The 21,123-nt window shown below is 44.7% G+C and overlaps 1 long non-coding RNA gene across 1 annotated transcript; it reads left to right on the forward strand.

The window, feature by feature from the left end:
• The first annotated feature begins 10,224 nt into the window (after positions 1–10,224).
• Positions 10,225–21,036, forward strand: LOC309563837. The gene is made up of 3 exons (XR_014225744.1): positions 10,225–10,349; positions 17,368–17,430; positions 20,790–21,036. It is a non-coding gene; the product is annotated as an uncharacterized lncRNA (long non-coding RNA).
• The last annotated feature ends 87 nt before the right edge of the window (positions 21,037–21,123 follow it).

Raw genomic sequence — 21,123 nt, forward strand, 5'->3', positions numbered from 1 at the left:
TTGAGAGAGAAGGTAAGAGAAAGGGTGAGATATAGAGGGGGAGTTGGGGGGGTCAGAGAGATGGGTAGGATAGGAGGTGAAAGAGAAAGGAAGGGTGAGAGAGAGAGAAAGGGTGACAAAGAGGGGGGTGTGGGGGTGAGAGAGAAAGAGGGGGGATGGTGGGTGAGAGAGGAGGTGAGAGAAAGAGAAAGGGTGAGAGAGAGAGGGAGAGAGAGAGAGAGAGAGAGAGAGAGAGAGGGGGGGTTGGGGATGAGAGAGAGAGACAGTATTGGGGGTGAGAGAGGGGAGGGGGTGAAAAAGAGAGAGGAGGTGAGAGGCACTTTATAATCAGTTACAGCAAACAGTTTTTTCCTTTTGGGATAAAGGTTTTACATGAATAAATAAAAGCTGTTCATTTTACTCACCCCTGCCAGTGTTAAGTGTTTTGTCTCATCCATGTAAATTGTTACATTCTGCTGGAGAGCTTGTGCTTTTGAAAAAGAACAGACTTGCTGGCTGAATAAGCAGGTGAAAACAGAAGAAAGAGTGGATAAGTTGCCATATAATAAATGTTTGCTTCTGAGTTTAATACTGCTTAAAGTGCTTACCCCAATAATCCATTAAGTTTCTAAATGCCCTTGTAATACATTTGTAGGCAGATTTTGAAAAAAGATTGTGCAATCTGATTGTAACATGTATTGTGAGCGTTAGTTGCCACAAAACCAGGAATTGTCTTTATTAGGTTGCACAGGTGTATAAGAATATATTGTTCTTTCATACAGGATAAGCTGTTTTTTTTTATGAACCCAAAGAAATATCCATGATTCCTTAGCAAGTAACAACAACCCTCAGTAGAATACAAAACATATTTTACTATAATCAGGTTTAGCGGTAATAATTAGTGATTCAGCCATTTAGATTTGGGTGGAGAGCACAACTGTTAATGCTGGGTCAAGTAAATTCTAGTTTAGGCATAAAGAAAGATATTGCAGGCTTATAATAAACTATAATAAGCATCTTTTTATCCTGTTAAACTTGTAATCTGTGCACCAAGATCTATTACACTATTAGAAGATCTACATAATATTTGTGGCAGTTACAGTGGGGAAAATAATTAGTTGATCCCCTGCAGATTTTGTAAGTTTGCCCACTTACAAAGAAATGAAGGGTCTATAATTTTATCATAGGTGTATTTTTAATGATAGAGACAGAATATCAACCAAAAATCCATAAAAATCATGATACAAATGGTATAAATTGAGCTGCAGTTCAGTGAGTAAAAAAAAAAATAAGTATTTGATTCCCAAGCAAAACATGACTTACGTACTTGGTGGAGAAACCCTTGTTGGCAAGCACAGAGGTAAGACGTTTCTTGTAGTTGGTGACCAGGTTTGCCCACATCTCAGGAGGGATTTTGGCCCACTCTTCTTTACAGATCTTCTCTAAATCCTGAAGGTTTCTTGGCTGTCTCTTGGCCCCTCGAAGTTTTAGCACCCTTCATAAATGTTCTATAGGATTAAGGTCTGGAGACTGGCCATGCCACCTTACAGGGCCGGACTGGGAATAAAATTCAGCCCTGGAAAAAATTTCACACCAGCCCCATAGCATTATTATACCGGCCCAACAGCATAACGCCATTATTTTCTTGTTCATAAAAGGGAAAACCATGCATTTTAAAGCAAATTTGAAGAGTGTACTATACATAGGTAAGATAGATATGAAAGCATATAGGGCTTTATATATAAAAGAGCAAATTCTAGTTAAAAGTGGTAAAAGTGTGGATATGGTAAAGGAGATGTCATAGGCTGTGCAGATATGATGCAGGACGTCAGAGGCTGTGTGGACATGCTACAGGAGATGTCAGAGGCTGTGCAGACATGATACAGGACGTCAGAGGCTGTGTGGACATGCTACAGGAGATGTCAGAGGCTGTGCGGACATGGTACAGGAGATGTCAGGGGCTGTGCGGACATGGTACAGGAGATGTCAGGGGCTGTGTGGACATTGTACAGGAGATGTCAGGGGCTGTGCAGACATGGTACAGGAGATATCAGGGGCTGTGCAGACATGGTACAGGAGATGTCAGGGGCTGTGCGGACATTGTACAGGAGATGTCAGGGGCTGTGTGGACATTGTACAGGAGATGTCAGGGGCTGTGTGGACATGGTACAGGAGATGTCAGGGGCTGTGCGGACATGGTACAGGAGATGTCAGGGGCTGTGCGGACATTGTACAGGAGATGTCAGGGGCTGTGCGGACATTGTACAGGAGATGTCAGGGGCTGTGCAGACATGGTACAGGAGATGTCAGGGGCTGTGCGGACATTGTACAGGAGATGTCAGGGGCTGTGTGGACATTGTACAGGAGATGTCAGGGGCTGTGCAGACATGGTACAGGAGATGTCAGGGGCTGTGCGGACATGGTACAGGAGATGTCAGGGGCTGTGTGGACATTGTACAGGAGATGTCAGGGGCTGTGCAGACATGGTACAGGAGATGTCAGGGGCTGTGCGGACATTGTACAGGAGATGTCAGAGGCTGTGCGGACATTGTACAGGAGATGTCAGGGGCTGTGCGGACATGGTGCAGGAGATGTCAGAGGCTGTGTGGACATTGTACAGGAGATGTCAGGGGCTGTGCGCACATGGTACAGGAGATGTCAGGGGCTGTGCGGACATGGTACAAGAGAGGTCAGGGGCTGTGCGGACATGGTACAGGAGATGTCAGAGGCTGTGCGGACATTGTACAGGAGATGTCAGGGGCTGTGCGGACATTGTACAGGAGATGTCAGAGGCTGTGCGGACATTGTACAGGAGATGTCAGAGGCTGTGCGGACATTGTACAGGAGATGTCAGGGGCTGTGCGGACATGGTGCAGGAGATGTCAGAGGCTGTGCGGACATGGTACAGGAGATGTCAGGGGCTGTGCGGACATGGTACAGGAGATGTCAGGGGCTGTGCGGACATTGTACAGGAGATGTCAGGGGCTGTGCAGACATGGTACAGGAGATGTCAGGGGCTGTGCGGACATTGTACAGGAGATGTCAGGGGCTGTGCGGACATTGTACAGGAGATGTCAGGGGTTGTGCGGACATTGTACAGGAGATGTCAGGGGCTGTGCGGACATGGTACAGGAGATGTCAGGGGCTGTGCGGACATTGTACAGGAGATGTCAGAGGCTGTGCGCACATGGTACAGGAGATGTCAGGGGCTGTGCGGACATGGTACAGGAGAGGTCAGGGGCTGTGCGGACATGGTACAGGAGATGTCAGAGGCTGTGCGGACATTGTACAGGAGATGTCAGGGGCTGTGCGGACATTGTACAGGAGATGTCAGGGGTTGTGCGGACATTGTACAGGAGATGTCAGGGGCTGTGCGGACATGGTACAGGAGATGTCAGGGGCTGTGCGGACATTGTACAGGAGATGTCAGAGGCTGTGCGCACATGGTACAGGAGATGTCAGGGGCTGTGCGCACATGGTACAGGAGAGGTCAGGGGCTGTGCGGACATGGTACAGGAGATGTCAGAGGCTGTGCGGACATTGTACAGGAGATGTCAGGGGCTGTGCGGACATTGTACAGGAGATGTCAGAGGCTGTGCGGACATTGTACAGGAGATGTCAGAGGCTGTGCGGACATTGTACAGGAGATGTCAGGGGCTGTGCGGACATGGTGCAGGAGATGTCAGAGGCTGTGCGGACATGGTACAGGAGATGTCAGGGGCTGTGCGGACATGGTACAGGAGATGTCAGGGGCTGTGCGGACATTGTACAGGAGATGTCAGGGGCTGTGCGGACATGGTACAGGAGATGTCAGGGGCTGTGCGGACATTGTACAGGAGATGTCAGGGGCTGTGCGGACATGGTACAGGAGATGTCAGGGGCTGTGCGGACATGGTACAGGAGATGTCAGGGGCTGTGCGGACATTGTACAGGAGATGTCAGGGGCTGTGCGGACATTGTACAGGAGATGTCAGGGGCTGTGCAGACATTGTACAGGAGATGTCAGAGGCTGTGCGGACATTGTACAAGAGAGGTCAGGGGCTGTGCGGACATTGTACAGGAGATGCAAGAATTATTAGGGGCCCTAATACAATGCTGATCCCCCCTCCCCCTAATACAATGCTGTTTCCCCCCCTCCCCCTAAATTTGGGAGGGGGGGTCAGCATTGTATTAGGGGGAAGGGGGCCCCAGGGGGGGGGGGTGGCACGGCAGATAAGCATTGTATGAGGGGGAAGGGGGACAAGTCAGGCCAGCATTGTATTTCCCTAATAGGGGGGAGGGAGGTTAGCAGTGGGACCTACCCTAATATGCTGATTGATTCCCCCCCTCCCCGACCCACCAGCCCCAGTCCATTTACTTTTTCTGATGATCAGCCGCTCATCTGGCTCTCTCTGCGGTGCACTCTCTGCCACTGTCTCTGACTCTCTGACCTAAGTAAGTCAGGCAGGCTGCTCACCTCATCATCATGAGTTCGATCACATGGCTGGCCTGTCTGTCATGTTGTCACATGTTGTTTGTTGTTGTGTCGGGACTGGACAGTGGCGGCCGCGTTGCACGTCATCAGTATGGAGGGAGGGATCATCATCACCAGTCGGCAGTCGCAGGCTCGCAGCCTCCCTCCACTCACCCAACCACCAGTCATTTCCCCGCCGCACCAGCCGCTGAGCCGCCCCGCCCCCGTGACCGTCGGCGTGGTGACGTAATGGCGGTCACAGCGGCTGACGTCACGCGGTAATATCGGACGAACGGCGTCGGACAGTCACAGCCCAATGATTACTGCAGTAATGTCACTGGTAGCCCCAAAAGTGTCAAAAATGTCAGCCAAGGCTCCGATCTGTCCGCTGCAATGTCGCAGTCCCACAAAAAAAATTGCAGATCGCCGCCATTACTCGTTAAAAAAAAAAAAAAAAACCCCAAAAATGACAAAAATCAAAAATCTTTCCCTTTGTTAGTAAACGCGGTAACTTTTGCGCAAACCAATCAAAATACGCTTTTTGTGATTTTTTTTTTTACCAAACATATGTAGCATAAAACAAATTGGCCGAAAATGTTAAAAAAATTTTGATTTTTACATTTTTTTGGGGGAATTTCATATAAAAAAATTTTTGTTTATAGCGCATGATCAAAAAATCGCACAGGTGATCAAATACCACCAAAAGAAAGCTCTGTTTGTGGGAAAAAAAGGACGTCAAATTCGTTTAGGTACAGCGTTGCACGACCGCGCAATTGTCCGTTAAAGTAACGCAGTAAAAAATCGCAAAAAAAACCCTGGTCGGGAAGGGGGTAAAATCTTCCGGGGCTTAAGTGGTTAAACTGACAGGACTAATCTGTGTACCACATGAGCACATACTGTAGCTGTAGCCAGTCTGTGGGACAAATAATTATTGTTGGTTGGTAGAGAATCAAATACTTATTTTACTCACTGAACTGTAACTCAATTTATAACATTTGTTTTATGTGCTTTTCTGGATTTTTGGTTGATAGTCTGTCTCTGTCATTTAAAATACACCTATGATAAAAATTATAGACCATTCATTTCTTTGTAAGAGGGCAAACCTACAAAATTTGCAGGGATCAAATAATTATTTCCCCACTCTACAGAAAGGTTATTTTTAACAACAAGAAATTTCAAAAAGGCTTTTGTAGCAATTATTAAGTGGAATATACCTTTAGGGCTCTTTCACAAGGTCGGCCTCCGTAGGCGGATCTGTGCTGCTCAGCAGGGGATCGTAAACACAGATCTCTGCTGAGCAGGAAGGTGACAGCTCCCTCTCCGCTCTGTGTGCGGAGAGAAAGGTGTCAGAGCCCCATGAATCTCTATGGGGGAATCGGATGAGAGCGGACCGCCTGTCCGCTCTCATCCGATCCCATCCGAACCCATCCCCTGGACAGATGGAAAATAGGGTTTCCATCCGTCTGGATTTCACGGACAGGATCGGATGCGGATAGCAGCGGGTGTCAGCGGAGATGTCTCCGCTGACACCCGCTGCCCCATAGGGATGCATGGAGGATCCGATCAGATCCGCCTAACAAACTGACAAGCAGATCTGATTGGAGCGCTCGTGTGAAAGGACCCTCAATAAGAAAATCTGAAGAGAAATTTCATCCGACGACCGACCTGCTGATTTTCAGATTGTTAGTATGGTGCTTTGGACAGCTGACTCCGACTTTTCGGCCGACAAAATCCTCCATTTCAGTCACATTCTTAGGCTTGTGCACTGCCACTGCTTTCTTTAAGTCCCACCAGAGGTTCTCAATCGGATTTAAGTCTGGTGACTGTGATGGCCACTCCAAAATGTTCCAGCCTTTAATCTGCAACCATGCTCTAGTGGACTTGGAGGTATGCTTGGGATCATTGTCCTGTTGAAAGGTCCAACATCTCCCAAGCCTCAGGTTTGTGATGGACTGCATCACATTGTCATCCAATATCTCCTGGTACTGAAGAGAATTCATGGTACCTTGCACACGCTGAAGCTTCCCTGTACCTGCAGAAGCAAAACAGCCCCAAAGCATGATTGACCCCCCGCCATGCTTCACAGTAGGCAAGGTGTTCTTTTCTTAATAGGCCTTGTTCTTCCTCCTCCAAACATAGCATTGATCCATGGGCCCATACAGTTCTAATTTTGTTTCATCAGTCCACAGAACACTATCCCAAAACTTCTGTGGTTTGTCCACATGACTATTGGCATACTGCAGTCGACTCTTCTTATTCTTTGGAGACAGCAAGGGGGTGCGCCTGGGGGTTCTGGCATGGAGGCCTTCATTACGCAGTGTGCGCCGTATTGTCTGAGCAGAAACTTCAGTACTCACATCTGACAAATCTTTTCTCAGTTCCTCAGCAGTCACACGGGGACTTTTCTCCACTCTACTCTTCAGGTAGCGCACAGCAGTCGAAGTCAGCATCTTCTTTCTGCCACGACCAGGTAGCGTTTCAACTGTGCCCTTTGCCTTGAATTTGCGAATGATGCTTCCTATGGTGTCTCTTGGTTTATTTAACATCTTTGCAATCTTCTTATAGCCATTGCCCTTCCTGTGAAGAGTAATCACCTTCACCTCTTATCTTGTCTTCCTGGACCATTCTCTAGACGCTGGTCAAATATATTTTTTCCATGTTATACTTACCTGCTCTGTGCGGTGGTTGTGCACAGAGCAGCCCCGATCCTCCTCTTCTCAGGTCCCCCGTCAGCACTCCTGGCAACTCCCCCTTTACCAGTGCCCCCCAAAAGTAAGCCGCTTGCTATGGGGGCACTGGTGTGTGCTCGCTGCAAAGCCCAGCTCTATGCGTCCATAAGACACACAGAGCCACAGCCCAGTGCCCGCCCCCCATTCTCTCCTCATTGGTTCACTGGCTTTGATTGACAGCAGTGGGAGCCAATGGCACCTGCTGCTGTCTCAGCCAATGAGGAAAGGGAGTCTTGGGACAGCCCGGTCTCTCGTGCACATCCCTGGATCAAGAGGGGGCCCAGATGAGTATTGGGGGGCTGTGGGGGGAGCAACACACACAAGGTTTTTTACCTTCATGCATAGAATGAATGAAGGTAAAAAACCTTCAGCCTTTTCAACTACTTTAAGGGATCTGCTGCTGACAGCTTGGTGCCAGATATCAGACCATACCTTTAGGGGTCTAGTGGCATCCATGCCTCAATAGGTCAGGATTGCTCGCTATAGGTGTCTTAGTTTATAAAAAGCACATCTTTAAGGCCTGGTTCACACCTGGGTCTCGCTGAATTGCTTCACAATGGAAATAACAGAGCTTACAATGATGCCGTTCATATCAATGCAGCGCAGCTGTGATACGACTTTGGGGAAGGGGAAGGGTCCTGTGCTACTTTGGTGCAATGCAGTGTGATTTTGCAGTTCATAGATTTCAATGTAAATACATAAAAAATCATTTACATGCATTCTTGATGCATTTTTGTGTGTGATTTGTGCTCTTTTTTAGGAGCAGGCACCTGCTGGTGTCCTAATAACCAGTGACTCATCCCTGCTGTCAGCTGAGATGAGTCACCAGTTTTCAAAGTGTTACTAAACCAACAATAGTAAAATCAGTGTGTAAATGCAGTAAAGCATGCTTGTTATACTCACTGTAGAACCTAAGGGGTTAATCCTCTGCTTTGTGTAAAAAGGCTGTTTGATCCTGTCCTCTCATCTTCCCCTTCTACCACATCCCCAATCCATCTCCTCATAGAAGACAGCCGTGGAGGCACTCCGCACATGCTCAGTTTGGTGTGTATTGCTAGAGGGTTTCTTTTTTTCTTGCGGGAGTCAATGTGAGCAGGACAGGGCCAATCAGCACTGTCCAGACAGAGGGTCAGGGGTCCTGCAGCCTCATAGGACAGTCAGAGTAGAATGAAAACTCCTCCTACAAGCTTTAACCAGACACTGATAGAAGTCACAAGACTGCTATATACAGCTGATGAGAAAAGGTATTTAGCAGTTTATATTTAATAAAATAATTGCATTTCCATGTTCTGTGTACTGTGGGAGACCAGATATAGTGACTGCAGGCTCCTGGGTTTAGTAACACTTTTAGGAGTCGGCATCCGCAGGGTCCTGGGTTTAGTAACACTTTTAGGAGTCGGCACCCGCAGGGTCCTGGGTTTAGTAACGCTTTTAGGAGTCGGCACCCGCAGGGTCCTGGGTTTAGTAACGCTTTTAGGAGTCGGCACCCGCAGGGTCCTGGGTTTAGTAACATTTTTAGGAGTCGGCACCTGCAGGGTCCTGGGTTTAGTAATGCTTTTAGGAGTCGGCACCCGCAGGGTCCTGGGTTTAGTAACACTTTTAGGAGTCGGCACCCGCAGGGTCCTGGGTTTAGTAACGCTTTTAGTAGTCGGCACCCGCAGGGTCCTGGGTTTAGTAACGCTTTTAGGAGTCGGCACCCGCAGGGTCCTGGGTTTAGTAACACTTTTAGGAGTCGGCACCTGCAGGGTCCTGGGTTTAGTAACGCTTTTAGGAGTCGGCACCCGCAGGGTCCTCGGTTTAGTAACACTTTTAGGAGTCGGCACCTGCAGGGTCCTGGGTTTAGTAACGCTTTTAGGAGTCGGCACCCGCAGGGTCCTGGGTTTAATAACGCTTTTAGGAGTCGGCACCCGCAGGGTCCTGGGTTTAGTAACACTTTTAGGAGTCGGCACCCGCAGGGTCCTGGGTTTAGTAACACTTTTAGGAGTCGGCACCTGCAGGGTCCTGGGTTTAGTAACACTTTTAGGAGTCGGCACCCGCAGGGTCCTGGCTTTAGTAACGCTTTTAGGAGTCGGCACCCGCAGGGTCCTGGCTTTAGTAACGCTTTTAGGAGTCGGCACCCGCAGGGTCCTGGCTTTAGTAACGCTTTTAGGAGTCGGCACCCGCAGGGTCCTGGGTTTAGTAACGCTTTTAGGAGTCGGCACCCGCAGGGTCCTGGGTTTAGTAACACTTTTAGGAGTCGGCACCTGCAGGGTCCTGGGTTTAGTAACACTTTTAGGAGTCGGCACCTGCAGGGTCCTGGGTTTAGTAACACTTTTAGGAGTCGGCACCTGCAGGGTCCTGGGTTTAGTAACACTTTTAGGAGTCGGCACCTGCAGGGTCCTGGGTTTAGTAACACTTTTAGGAGTCGGCACCCGCAGGGTCCTGGGTTTAGTAACACTTTTAGGAGTCGGCACCTGCAGGGTCCTGGGTTTAGTAACACTTTTAGGAGTCGGCACCTGCAGGGTCCTGGGTTTAGTAACACTTTTAGGAGCCGGCACCCGCAGGGCCCTGGGTTTAGTAACATTTTACCACTTCTGGACTAGAAGATTTAATGACCAGCTAATTTTTTGCGATACGGCACTGTTACTTTAACTGAAAATTGCGCGGTCGTGCGACGTTGTACCAAAATAAAATTGAGGCCCTTTTTTCCCCATTAATAGAGCTTTCTTTTGGTGGTATTTGATCACCAAAAATTCTCTCCTTATATCCTTAAGGTAGGTAAGAAATCATGAAACTTAATTTTACTTCACAAATGTTTAACAACAAACAGGTTGCCGAACAAAAAGAACTGATAGGTGGGAGTTGGAGTATTATTAATAATCTGTTTTACTGACAGAGAAGAGCACGGAGTTTGTAACGAACGGCCTCAGGCGTCCTAGAAAAGCAAGGCTGGTATCACATTATTACTTTTTAGCTGGGATTCTAATTAGCATCATTGCTCATAGAACAGGCGTGTTATGTGAGAAATACCGTGCCTCGCTGTTATGGGGTGGTGCCCTCTTTGGATATAAAGGAACACACACAATAACTGTAACAAACTAATATCAGAGAGAAACACATCTGCTACTTCCAGAATCCATCTTCCACCATCATGTCCGGCTTTCTAGGTCAAGCACAGCAGAAAGCCCAGGAAGCTGCCCAAGAAACAGGTAAGGACTGCACTCATTTACTTTATGGGGCTTTGCAAGAATCTCCTCTATTGGGAGTAGTAAAGGCAAACGCACAACTACTGATGGAACAAAAAAGAAAAATACAATTATCAGATTGCATTGTGAATGGATGTAATTACTGGTATAAGGAAAAAAAATACATAATTTAGAAGGAAATTACAATTTGAAATATTTTAAAATTCTTTAAAAAAAAAAAAAAAACTATGAAGGCAGAAAATAGAAACTCCTTTTTGTAAAAAAAAACATGTTTTTTGTTGTAAGCTCCTTGAGGGCAGGAAAAAGTAAAAAAATTTTTTGTTTTCTTGTTTTTTTTACAAAAATTAGTTTCTATTTTCTGCCTTCATAGCTTTTTTTTAGAATTTTAAAATATTTCAAATTGTAATTTCCTTCTAAATGATCTAAATGACAAAAACATGTTGTTCTTGTAAGCTCCTTGAGGGCAGGAAGGGAGGAATGTACAGTATGTAAAGCACTACAGACATTGTCTGCGTTTTATAAATGCCTTCTATAAATACATAGATTCTCCTTCTGTGTAAAGATTGTTCAGTAGTGAACGATCACCTCCTGCCATATTCTGCAGCACAATCGGGGGAACTGGTGCTGCGGGGGAGGCAAGAGAGTGCAGCTCAGGAATAGAGCAGCTCTAAAGTGAACCTTTTTCTTTGTACTGCATGGGAAGCCTGCGGTCACACCGGGTACGATTTAAAGTAGTGCGATTTAACCGCTTAAGGACCGCCCCCACATACATATACTGCGGCAGGGTGGCCCTTAAGCGCCAAATTACATACCTGTACGTGATCAGCTTCCGCAGCTCTGGGGGGCTCACGCATGCGCCGCCGGAGCCTCTCTTCTGCTGTGATTGGACACAGCGGGAGCCAATCAGCGCGTCTTTTGGCAACCCAGCAATCGTTCGTAGAGCGGCAGAACGGCGGTCTGCCTATGTAAACAAGGCAAACCACCGTTCTTCCAGCGAGGAAAATGGAGATCTTGTGTTTCTGCTAAGCAGAAATATAGATCTTTGTTTTCCTTTAGTCAAAGCACATCCCCTACAGTTAGAAAGCACTCATAGGTAACACATTTAACCCTTTGATTGCCCCTGGTGTTAACCCCTTCCCTGCCAGTGTTATTTATACAGTGACGATGCATTTTTTTTTTTTTTAGCACTGATCACTGTATTGGTGTCACTGGTCCCCAAAAAGTGTCAGTTAGTGTCAGATTTGTCCGCCGCAATGTCGCAGTCCTGCTAAAAAAAATGCTGATCGCCGCCATTGCTAGTAAAAAATATAAAAAAAAAATATGAAGTCACTAATTCTATTCCATAGTTTATAGACATTATAACTTTTGCACAAACCAATCAATATATGCTTTTTGGGATTTTTTTTTTTAACAAAAATATGTAGGAGATTACACATTGACCTAAATTGATGAGGAAATTTAATTTATACATATGGTGTGCAGTCATGTTGGAGCAGGAAGGGGCCATCCCCAAACTGTTCCCACAAAGTTGGGATTGGGAATAATAAATTGTCCAAAATGTCTTCGTATGCTGATAAGTATAAGAGTTCCCTTCACTGGAACTAAGGGGCAAAGCCCAACCCCTTCAAAACAACCCCACACTATAATCCCCCCTCCACCAAATGATTTGGACCAGTGCACAAAACAAGGTCCATAAAGACATGGATTAGCGAGTTTGGGGTGGAGAAACTTGACTGGCCTGTTCTGACCTCAACCCGGTTGAACACCTTTGGGATGAATTAGAGCAGAGACTACGAAGCAGGCCTTTTCGTCCAACATCAGTGCCTGACCTCACTAATGCGCTTCTGGAAGAATGGTCAAATGTGCTCATAGACACACTCCTAAAACTTGTGGACAGCCTTCCCAGAAGAGTTGAAGCTGTTATAGCTGCAAAGGGTGGGCCAACTCAATATTGAACCCTACGGACTAAGACTGGGATGCCATTAAAGTTCAAGTGGAGTTCCGGCCGTTTCTGTGTTTATTAAAAGTCAGCAGCTATAAAAACTGTAGCTGCTGACTTTTAATAAACACACTCAGCTGTCCCATGATCCAGTGATGCGGCCGCTCGAAGCCTCGTCTCTCTCCCACTCCTCTCCACGGCGCCGGCATCACTAGTGTGGGCACCCGGGTGTGACAGCTTGCAGCTTCACAGCTGGGTGCGCACTGTGGATGCACGAGTCATGCTGCGCGTACTGAATGGACGGGCAATCTTCTGGGACCTGCGACGTGTCCCAGAAGATTGCAGGGAGGGAAGGGGAGAGGAGAACATCCACTCCAGCTGCCTAGGTGGCCTGAGCGGAGGTAGGAGCTGGGTACCTGTTAAAACTAGGTACCTGCCCCCACCCCCAAAAAAAAGAAAACGACATGCCAAATGTGCTATGTCAGGGGGTCAGGAGCCCTAAAAGCGGAACTTCCACTTTTGGGTGGAACTCCCCTTTCATGTGCGTGTATAGACAGGCGTACCAATACTTTTGACACTATAGTTTATATTAGATATGGCTCCACTTATGATGATTTTAGATATATTTTTGAATTGTATCTTTTACTGCTGTTCGTGATAAAGATGTAGATTTTTTTTATCTTTGGATTTTGTTTTTGAGTATGGCACATTTAAAGTCCCTTTAATTCTATTCCCTTCTCTCCTTTAGGGGGGAGAGTGAATAATTTGTCCTTCTGTACTCTCCATGGGGATGGTGCCTGAATAAGGTTAATCTACTCCATCCACACATTAAATATATAATCAAACGAGCATAATTCCCCAATACAGTATTTATTTTGCTGAATTCAGCCACAAATGAGCAGAGCAAGTAAGAAAATAGTTCTAGTTAGTAATTTCTGAGACTTCTTGGTGCATCCCTCTCCCCCCACCTTCTGCCCTGAGCAGTAGCCCACGGTTTTCCTGGAAGGTAGGTATCGTGGTATCTTAATGTTACCAGAAGCAGCATACCTGTCAAAGAAAAGTGTCACTATAATATTTTTGGCATCTGTGACATTTGCTGTTGCTGAAATAGACGATACCAATGCTATATTTATGAGAATTTTGAAATGTTTATTCCCTTAAGGCTCACACATGTCCGGCTGTGGTTTGCAGTCCAGAGTCCGGTGCGGTTTTGTTCACCAGTTCAGGTGTGATTCAGGTGCGAATTTATACTTGAAGTCGCACCTAAACCAGACCCAAAATTGCACAGGACCCTTTTCAGAAACGGGCCGCGGCCGCCCCAGACATGTGTGAACCGACTATGTTATGACTAAGGCCTTATAGGCTGAAACTAGTCAACTGATCTTATCAGCAGTTGTGTTCTGTGGTTCCTGAATAAAGATGAAGATTTTTTTAACCATTTAAGCCTCAGAAGATTTTACCCCCTTCCTGACCAGGGTTTTTTTTGCGATTTTTTTACTGCGTGAATTTAACGGACAATTGCGCAGTCGTGCGACACCATACCCAAACTAAATTTACGTCCTTTTTTTCCCACAAACAGAGCTTTCTTTTGGTGGTATTTGATCACCTGTGCGATTTTTACTTTTTGCGCTATAAACAAAAAAAGAGGGTACATTTTGAAAAAATAACAATATTTTTCACGTTTTTTTATATGAAATTCCCCCCAAAAAAAATGTAAAAATTAAATTTTTTTTACATTTTTGGCCAATTTGTTTTCTGCTACCTATGTTTGGTAAAAAAAATCACAATAAGCGTATTTTGATTGGTTTGCGCAAAAGTTATTGCGTTTACTAACTAAGGGAAAGATTTCTGTCATTTTTTGTGTTTTTTTTTTTAACGAGTAATGGTGGCGATCTGCGATTTTTTTTTTTGCGGGACTGCGACATTGCGGCGGACAGATCGGACCCTTGACTGACATTTTTGACACTTTTGGGGGTACCAGTGACATTACTACAGTAATCAGTGCTATAAATATGCACTGTTACTGTAAAAATGACACTGGCAGGGAAGGGGTTAATTTTATTGGAGAGGGAGGGGTTAATGTATGCCTGGTGCTTACTGACGTGTGTGGGGGGAGGTGACTGAGTGACACAGGGACAGATCGCATGTTCAGCTATGCTGAACCCTGCAATCTGTCACTGTCTGTCACTTAGGAGATCCGCCCGCTTTGTTTACACAAGCACGCGGATCTCCACACTCGATTCCCCGACGATCGGGGAAGAGCGGCGGCGATCGCCGCCGCTCCTCCACGGGCCCGACTCCCGCTGTGACTGAATACAGCGGGAGCGAGCCTCCGGCGGCGCGTGAGCGCCGCCCACAAGGGGAGGAGTCCAGCGACGTAGGTCTACGTCGCTGGATGGGAACGAGCCACTGTGCCGCAGTAGAGGCACAGTGACTGGTCGTAAAGTGGTTAAAAGAAATCTTAAGGCAACTGGAATTCCTGGATGTGCGGCTATTTCTTTTTTTACAACTACCGGTGTGCAGATCATCTTTCTACATGTGTGAACCGCCTCCATTTAAAACTGGTCTAAATCACATTATGCAAATCGGATGCGGCTAAAAATGCATCTGATTTGCATATATGTGAACCGAGTCTTAGACTTCTCATTTTACATCCATTGAAATGATCTCTGAAAGGATCGTTCACCATTTGTAAATGTTATTTAAACATCACTTTAGAAAGGTCCTGTTAGGAAAGTTTCAAAAAACGTACATTTTGTATAAAAAAATTTGAAACAATCCAGGTGTTTTTTGAAATTTTGTTTTAAAGCAAACCTGTCAGGGAGTATAAACAATATCTGCAGAAATACCCTAAAACCATCCCTCTACATCATTATGGGAAACTGTAGTGATGGACCGGTCAATGTGAGGAAACAAAGCTCCCAGTAGGGGGCGCGCTATTCGACACCGCCAGAAATGTTGGCTAGTTTTATCACCTGGAACTCTTCAAAGGTGCAAAGGTTCAACACTTTGGCTACCAACCAGGTAAGTATTTGGGCTTGTGTCCACAGGCTTTGGGCTTCTGCAGACGGCATCAATTTGACATTCGTTTGTGATGTATTCTGAGATCATTCAAACTTCAGTAACAGGTGCATTTAACCTATATAAGGCCATATTTCCACTGCTCCGACATGAAAGTCGCGTGACTTCCGATCCGACTTTGCTCTGCCAATTCGGTCTGTCATCGATCCAACTTTAATGAACAGGATCCAACTTGAGATAAGTGCTACTTGGGTCTGGTATGGACTACCACGGCAAATTTACAAAAAAAAAACGGCGTGAGGTCGTTCTCCACCCCCCGAATCCAAACCGGACCCTTAAGTCTGGTATCAATTTCAAGGAAAAACACCACGGCCAACATTTTTTTTAAAAAAACGCATGAATCCATCTTCCCATCAACTCTGACTAGCTTCCCTGTCCCTGTTGAAGAAAAGCATCCCTACAATATGAAGCCACCACAATCATGTTTCAGGGTGATGAGCAGTGTTAGTTTTCTGCCACACTTAGCGTTTGGCTTTTAGACCAAAAAGTTCAATTTTGGTCTTATCTGACCAGAGCACCTTCTTCCACATGTTTGCTGTGTCCCCAAATGGCTTCTCGCAGACTGCAAATGGGACTTTCTATGGCTTTCTTTCAACAGTGGCTTTGTTCTTGCCACTCTTCCATAAAGGCCAGATTTGTGGAGAGCACGACTAATAGTTGTCCTGTGGAAAGATTCTCCCACCTCAGCTTTTTGACTTCTGCAACTCCTCCAGAGTTACCATGGTCCTCTTGGCTGCTTCTCTGATTAATGCTGTCATTGCCCGGCCTGTCAGTTTAGATGGATGGCCATGTCTTGGTAGATTTGCAGTTGTGCCATACTCTTTCCATTATCGGATGATGGATTGAACAATGCTCCGTGAGATGTTCAAAGCTTGGGATATTTTTTTTTTATAACCTAACCCTGCTTTACACCTCTCCACAACTTTATTCCTGACCTGTCTGGTGTGCTCATGGCCTTCATGATAAGGTTCTCTAACAAACCTCTAAAGGCTTCACAGAACAGCTGTATTTATACTCAGATTAAATTACACAGAACTGGACTCTATTTACTAACTAGGTGACTTCTGAAGGCGATTGGTTCCACTAGATTTTAGTTGTGGGGGTATGAGAGTAAATGGGGGCTGAACACAAATGCAGGCCACACTTTTCAGATATTTATTTGAAAACAATTTTGAAAACCATTTATCATTTCTTTGATTTGCTGCATGCTTGTTCCAGCTCAGTGACTTTGAACTATTGAAGCTCCCATATTTTTCCCATGATAGGTCTACTTTACTAATTACCCACTTGTTGACCGCATTATAGCCGAATAATGGCTACAGTGCGGTCGTCTAGTTCTGGGACGGCTTCTCATGATCGCGCCCGGCACTGGACACTCTCCAGACATTGCTGATTACAGATTGAGATAGAGAGCCAATCAGCGGCTCTTTACCATGTGATCAGTTGTGTCCAATCACAGCTGATTATGGAGGTAAACAGATGCCGGTTATCAGCATGAGGATTGGAGAAGAGAGACGATAACCGGCTTCTCTGAAAGGGACATCTACACTGATAATCACGGCACTGATTTTTAGTGTCCTGATTATCAGAGTAGTCCCACCAGTGGCCAATAGTGCTGCAAGCCTGTGCCCACCAGTGCTGCCAATGTGTGCCCACCAGTGCCTCCTCATTAGTGTCACCTATCAGTGCAGCCCCTCAGTGCAACCTTAGCCCATCAGTGTCGCCTCATCAGTGCCCATCAGTGAAAGAGAAAAGTTACCTGTTCCCAAAATGTTATAACAAACTTTGAAAACGTTTTTTTGTTTATTTAGCAAAAAATTTAAAACCCAGTGGTGATTAAATACCACCAAAAGAAAGCTCTATTTGTGTGGAAAAAAAATGATAAAAATGTTGTTTGGGTACAATGTTGCATGACGGCGCGATTGTCATTCAAAGTACCCAGTAGACAAGTGGTACACAATGTAGAATCTGAATATTGAAACCATTGTTTCTCTTTTGTAGCTAAACAAGGAGAACATGTAATCCAGGACTGTGTTGATAAGGGCAAGGAAGCTGGTCAAAATGGTAAGTTTACTACAACCTCCAGTCTACATCTGTTTGAGCTACTATCTCACTGATAACCTCAACACCTTTACAGTCTGCTTCTTGCCCACAAGGCTGCACTTCTAAAACACACTACCAACTTACTAACTGCTAAAACCAGTGGCCATTACTCCGTTCTCGTACTCTTCAACCTTTCTGCTAACTTTCATACAGATGACCACTCGTTCCTCCTCAAAAAATGTCACTCTCTAGGTCTCGAAAAACTCTTCTATTCTCTATCTACACCTTCTTCCTTGGTCAGCTGATATCCTCCCATAATGGGAGGATATCAACTCACCACGGAAGAAGGTGTAGATAGAGAATAGAAGAGCCATAGCTTCCAGTGCCATTTCCATTCTGTCTACACCCAAATCTTTCTCTCTACTCCTCATCTCACCCATTTAGGGTCTCCTCATACAATACTAATTCACTGACAAACCAGTATGGAATTTCATACCACTTTCCAATAATAAGATATATTGCTGCGCTAGCTGAAATTCAAAACTTCAATGCAAAAACTTCAAAATATATAGATAATGAAATCATTAGAAAAGCTGCCACACAGAATCTGGAATAAAAACAGATCTAAGATAATATAAAAAACAATGTAGCGCTAATCATCAACAGAAGGCTCTCAAAATGACTAAAAAGTCCATGTGTAGTCCCAATTTGATCAGATGAATAATGTAGCAATTCCGTGATACCACCACCAGACACCCAGTTCACACTGTCTCTTACCACATTGAGATGATCCCCATGACAGAGATCCCAAATGCCAAACAGACTCAGTATAGATCCAGGATAGTGATCTTCCTTTTCCCGCAATCTCAGGGCCAGTGGTCACAGGTAAGTATAGAATGAAAAACAGGGCGGCGGCAGCATCATAGCGCAGACCATTTATTATCACCAAAATCAAACAAGGGATTAAAAGCACTTACAGAAGACGAGTAAAATCAAGCGTGTATAACACATCACGATTCTCCCCAGCATGTTCCGCCAATAGGCAACAAACCACCGGAAAGATGGCCGCCACGTCTCCTCAGTGTGGGCGAGCGTGACCCTGAGAAAACTGAGCTTATATTATTTCCTCGCCTGACTCTTAATTTGAGATAAAAAAAACTATTAGTCCTTACCCTCATGCCAGGGTGCTCGGTGTAATTCTGGACTTTGACCTTTCCTTCTGGGCCCAGCATCCAAACACTGTCCAAATTTGACTGCCTTCACTCCAAAATATACCAACTAAAACTCAAAAATTTGGCCCTCCAGCTGTTGCGGAACTACACATCCCATGAGGCATTGTAAAACTCTCACATTCTCAGACTTGATTAGGCATGATGGGAATTGTAGTTCCTGAACAACTGGAGGGCCATAGTTTGAAGACCCCTGAACTAAGCAATGACACCACAAAGCTACTTATTCAAATACCTTGTTATCTCTCACCTTGAATACTGCAACTCCCTTCTTGTTGGTCCACCTTTACACAAGTTATGCCCTCTTCGGTATATAATGAATTCAAATAGAATTCAAAATTTGAACATCATCATAAAAAGCCACCTGCAACTCTGCTCCAAACAACACCAACCTCATTGCATAATAGAACTCAAACCATCCTCTCCACTCCTCCCAAGATCTCCTATTCTTTAGCTCTCTCATCGCTCCCTCTCATGCTCACCTCCAGGACTCTGGTATGACCTAAATAATCCCTTCAGCTATCTCCTACTCTGCCTTTAGGCAATCCTTGAAAACTCTTCAGGGAAGTCTATCCCACCTCTAACTGGCCACTGAACACAAAGCGACAAACCCATACGTCGCTGCCTACCTCCAAGTTTAGGCCGCGCATACTCCCACCTGTATGCAAGTCCCAGACAATAATTAATGGCCAGGACCTGCTGATCGGCTGTGTGCAATCACAGCCCAGAGCTCTGTGTTGGTAAACAACACAGAGCTCTGTACGAAGGGAGGATCTGTCGGTTCTGATACCTGCAAAGCAGGGATGATAAAAATGAAAGGTAAGTTTGTAAAATAAGCACACTTTACACACAATTAGGCACATATTTAACCCCTTGTTCGCCCTACATGTTAACCCCCTCCCAGCCAGTGTCATTAATACAGTGACAGTGCCGTGGCAATGTAGGTGAGATTTGGCAAATATTCAATGTTTATGATCTACTGAGGTTGTATAGACTGTGCAAGAAAACCATTCTATAAGAGCAAAGTCCTTTATTTACACTGATTGCCACACTGCTTGTCAGAGACAGGAATGTACCAGCAGAAAGCATACCAGTATCTATCCCATGTATGCAGAGATGTATAGTAACTAAGTAGAACTACTTCACTACTGTACTTAAGTACCGAAAGGCGGTATCTGTACTTTCCTAGAGTAGAATTAATTTCTCCTACTTCCACTTCACTACATTTTTTCAATGATTTCAATACTTCTACTCCAATATTTTTTTTTTTGTGCTGCATAGTTACTCATTGCAATTATAAAAATTACCACTGCCAGAACAGTAGATGGCAGGTTTCATGAAGCTCAAAAAAGTGTATAATGTCATGTGTACTTTTGACTTCTTTCTTTAATATCTACACAGTACTTGTACTTTCAGTACTTGAGTAGCAATTTTTTTTTAAAATCTACTTGTACTTTTACTATAAGTACTTGAGTAGCAAAAGTTTTTAAAAAAACTACTTGCAATACTTAAGTACAAAAAATGTTGAATACTTTAGTACTTCTACTCAAGTCACTTTTTGATCGAGCACTTCCACTTCTACTCAAGTATGGGTTTTGAGTACTTTATACAACTCTGCATGTATGGGTCCATGCACACTGAGCTATATATATATATATATATATATATATATATATATATATATATATATATATATATACATACATATATATACATACATACATACATACATACATACATATATATACACATACATACACACATACATACATACACACATACATACATACACACACACGGTCCCCCTGGCAGAAAAAAAATAAATAAAATATAGAGCATTTTTGTACACAGTTTAGGCGAGTTTAGTGTTTTTTCTACCAGAAAGCTCCAATCAGAAAACGCAAGCCAGAAGGGTTTTTTTTTGTTCCCTATCTGCAAACACGGAGCTCAAAATATGCCTGTAATCGTCCTAATGTACATGGACACATAGGGTAACATTGAGCTGCTTCTACAGGCAGAACACAAAACGTCTATAGAAGCAGCTGTTTTTAAGCCAGTGTGTGTGCATGGAGCATATCGCAGCTCAAAAAGAAAAAAAAAAAAAAAAATGAAAAAAAAGAATCTTTTTAAACATTTATTTTTCGTCAACAGTTATCAACCAAGGATGTCAAACTGCTCAGAATACGTGTGACCAAGTAGCCGGGCAAGCCAAAGAAAAGCTCCCCACTGGATGGTTGAAATAACCTTGTCATAGTATATGGAAAATACTCAGAAGACACGGGAAATAGCTGCCAAACTGTATATTTACAACTCAATAAATTTTGTATTTTAGTGGGGAAGTCTTTTAGGCTTCTAACTGTATAATACAATGTTCTAATGTTCAGTTGATAAAAACTTTGTAGCCCTTACCACAACTTTTGATTTATGTTCTGGAAATGCTAGTTGCCTGCCATCAGCTGTCATTCCAATCCCGTAACGTACTTCT

Source organism: Pelophylax lessonae (assembly GCF_965119305.1).
Source record: "Pelophylax lessonae genome assembly, chromosome: 9".
Lineage (NCBI taxonomy): Eukaryota > Metazoa > Chordata > Amphibia > Anura > Ranidae > Pelophylax > Pelophylax lessonae.